The 2,839-nt window shown below is 43.4% G+C and overlaps 1 long non-coding RNA gene across 1 annotated transcript; it reads left to right on the top strand.

Moving 5' to 3' along the window:
* Positions 1-429: 429 nt before the first annotated feature.
* LOC140739603 (uncharacterized) lies at positions 430-1,860 on the top strand. The gene is made up of 3 exons (XR_012101683.1): positions 430-557; positions 768-953; positions 1,732-1,860. It is a non-coding gene; the product is annotated as an uncharacterized lncRNA (long non-coding RNA).
* Positions 1,861-2,839: the final 979 nt, after the last annotated feature.

Below are 2,839 nucleotides of genomic sequence, written 5' to 3' on the forward strand. Positions count from 1 at the left end.
CACAGAGAACCTACTATGTTCAAAGTATTTATCAATCTCACCAGTTTTTAATAGAAAGAACTGCATTGTGGCTTAAATAAGTAACCTGCTATTCTACATGTGTAAAGGCAATACATTCACATGCTGAAGTAAGACTCTTGAATTACAGTACTTTTCCTGTTTACTCAACTAACAGGCCAAAAAGACATATGTTCCCTCTTACTCGTGATAAGTTGGGAAACAAATACTTCTTTCTGCAAAATGATTTGAAAATTGAGTGCCAACGGCCACCGTAAAACACTACACAAATGAAACAATTTATAGTTTGCTAGCACAGAGAAAGCCTGCAACTAATACATCAATTTCTATTCATTTCAAGACCAGTATGTATTTCCCATACCTGACTGCAACAGAGCCATTACCTTTATGAATTTTTGGCCAAAATTCTGTTGAAGATACTCCCACAGTGTTTATGTGTATTAAGGTTCTTGGCCCATCACTGAAGAAAGATCAATTGCCATAGTGTACTCAAGCAAAAGAAATATTAACACTAGTCTGTTCTGAGATGAAATGGAAATGTATGTATTCAATCTTTCACTTGGAGAAGGGAGAGATATTCTCTCACTGCTTGTATGAAATAGGTCATTTTTATACACAGTTGGACACTAATGTGCAGATATTGGAGGAGGTGCTTAGGAGGATTAATGATGCTAAACGGCGACTCCTTTGTTTGCATCTTCAGAAACCGCTCTATTTCCATCTTTAGTATCTCTATTTTTCCCTTCCAGGGTTTATTTGAAGACCCTGACCTGGAGTTACATGCTGACTATGGTTAGTTGCTGGAATGGGTCCACTCTCAAGGGTTCATGACTGGCTGTTACTTGGCACACCAAGGGCTGGGCCTAAGAGACCAGAGATCTTTGGGCACAGAGGTCGAGAAAAGCAATGCAATGGACTTTCAACATTGTAAACCAGTGAGTTGTTTGTTATGTCTCCCCTCTCACTGTGAATTGGAAACACCTCTTTCTCCCTTATTTGGGAGGGAGAGAGCTTGTGGTATTTTGAATACCGGGTGAATGAGTAGTCTTTGGAGTACTGCAAATCTGTGTCTTTGCTGTTGCTTTGCTGTATGCTCGAGCGCTCGGTGGCAATGCTGATGCTTTTTTCGGTGGGGGAAGCAGGGATTGTTGCTTGCTGCTGCTTATGCACGGGAGGGAGGAGAGTTGGGGGGAGACTTTGGAGTTCTAACATTTAACTGTCCTCCTTTGGGGGCACTCCTCTGTTTTCATGGATGGTTGCGAAGAAAAAGCATTTCAGGATGTATATTGTATGCATTTCTCTGACATTAAATGTACCTTTGAAACTTTTGAAGATATTCACTTAATGCTTCCTGATCAAGCCAAGTCTCTGTGAATATCACAAACCAGTTCCAGTAAACCAGTTTCCACCCTGACGTCCTCTGCTATTTGTGCTGAGTTTGTAAACTCTCCATGTGACCATGTGGCTTCCTTGCACAAACCAATGTTAGGAAGACCAGTTACTGCACATTTGCAATAGGAGAATCTGAAGGGAATTGAGGAGAATATGGAGATAACAAAACGGGATGACTGTAGGATTATTGTGGATGGTGTCAGTATGGTCAGAACAGACTCAGTGGGCTGAATGTCCTGATTCTGTGTTCTTTGACAAAAATGTGTGTGAGCTCCTCCTCCTCACTTCAGCTTCCTTGCATGACTGTTTTGTGTCTTACAGACTAATGCCTTTGATGACTGTATGCCCACATTATCACAACGTTCAGGGACACAAGAGACTGCAGATGCCAGAATACGATACAAAACATAAACTGCTGAAGGAGCTCAAAGAGTCAGGCAACATTTCCGGAAGCAGAGGTTTCAGTTTCACACAGTGATGGTACAAGTGTATCTTTTTGCAAATAAAACCAACTGAGGTGTTTTATATTTAATGAAACCCGTAACATATTTTATCCAAAACCAAACATAAAAACACACTAAAAATCCTTAAGTAACAATGCCATAAAATGAAAGCACCAACTCAATGTTGCTGGTTGTGAACTATGTACATTTCTTCCAAGTCCTCCCCCCCCCCCCCCCGCCCACCCCAAGAATTCACTAAAACCAGCATTGTGGGCGTGTCTGGAGCTCAGACAAATGGCTGTCTTGGGTCCTGTGTTCCATCGGTGGAGGAACTGCAGATGCCTCTGGCTCATCCAGAGATGCACTGACACATTCATGGTCACGTTGTTGTGCCAGGGGCACAACAGCAGAATACTCCAAATCTCGGTGGGCTGGTTTAAGGTGAACTACCAAAATACATTCTGGTTTACCCCGCTTATCTATGATAAAAGTCTTTTCTCCCCATTCCGAAATGCAGAACAGGCCATCGTAAGGGGGCCCAAGGGGATGTCGGTGTGCATCATGGCGGACAAAAACAGACGAGGCGGAACGTAGATCAACAGGGACCCAAAAGTGCCGTACGCCATGATGGCAGGTAGGAATAGGTGAAAAGGAAGTTAATTTACTGAGGAGGGTGAAACACTCTTGAGAGGCCGACCAGTTGTGGTGTCAGGAATTAAATCACACGGCAATTTTGTAACGGTTGTTCACGTACTTACTCGAATGCAGACGACCGTAGGTCCTCTTATGGAGCAGCTCAACGCCCCAGAATCATGCCAACACTCATCAGTCAGGGAAGCCCTCAGAGCAGTGAAACCACTCACATAGGCCATCTTTCTGCGGGTGATATGCTGTGGTGTGATGTATCCTAACGTCAAGGTTCTAGGCCATCGCAGCCCAGAGGTCTGAAATGAACTGGGAACCGCCGTCAAAGGAAGTATCAGATG

This window comes from Hemitrygon akajei, chromosome 15 (assembly GCF_048418815.1).
Source record: "Hemitrygon akajei chromosome 15, sHemAka1.3, whole genome shotgun sequence".
In the NCBI taxonomy this organism is placed as follows: Eukaryota; Metazoa; Chordata; class Chondrichthyes; order Myliobatiformes; family Dasyatidae; genus Hemitrygon; species Hemitrygon akajei.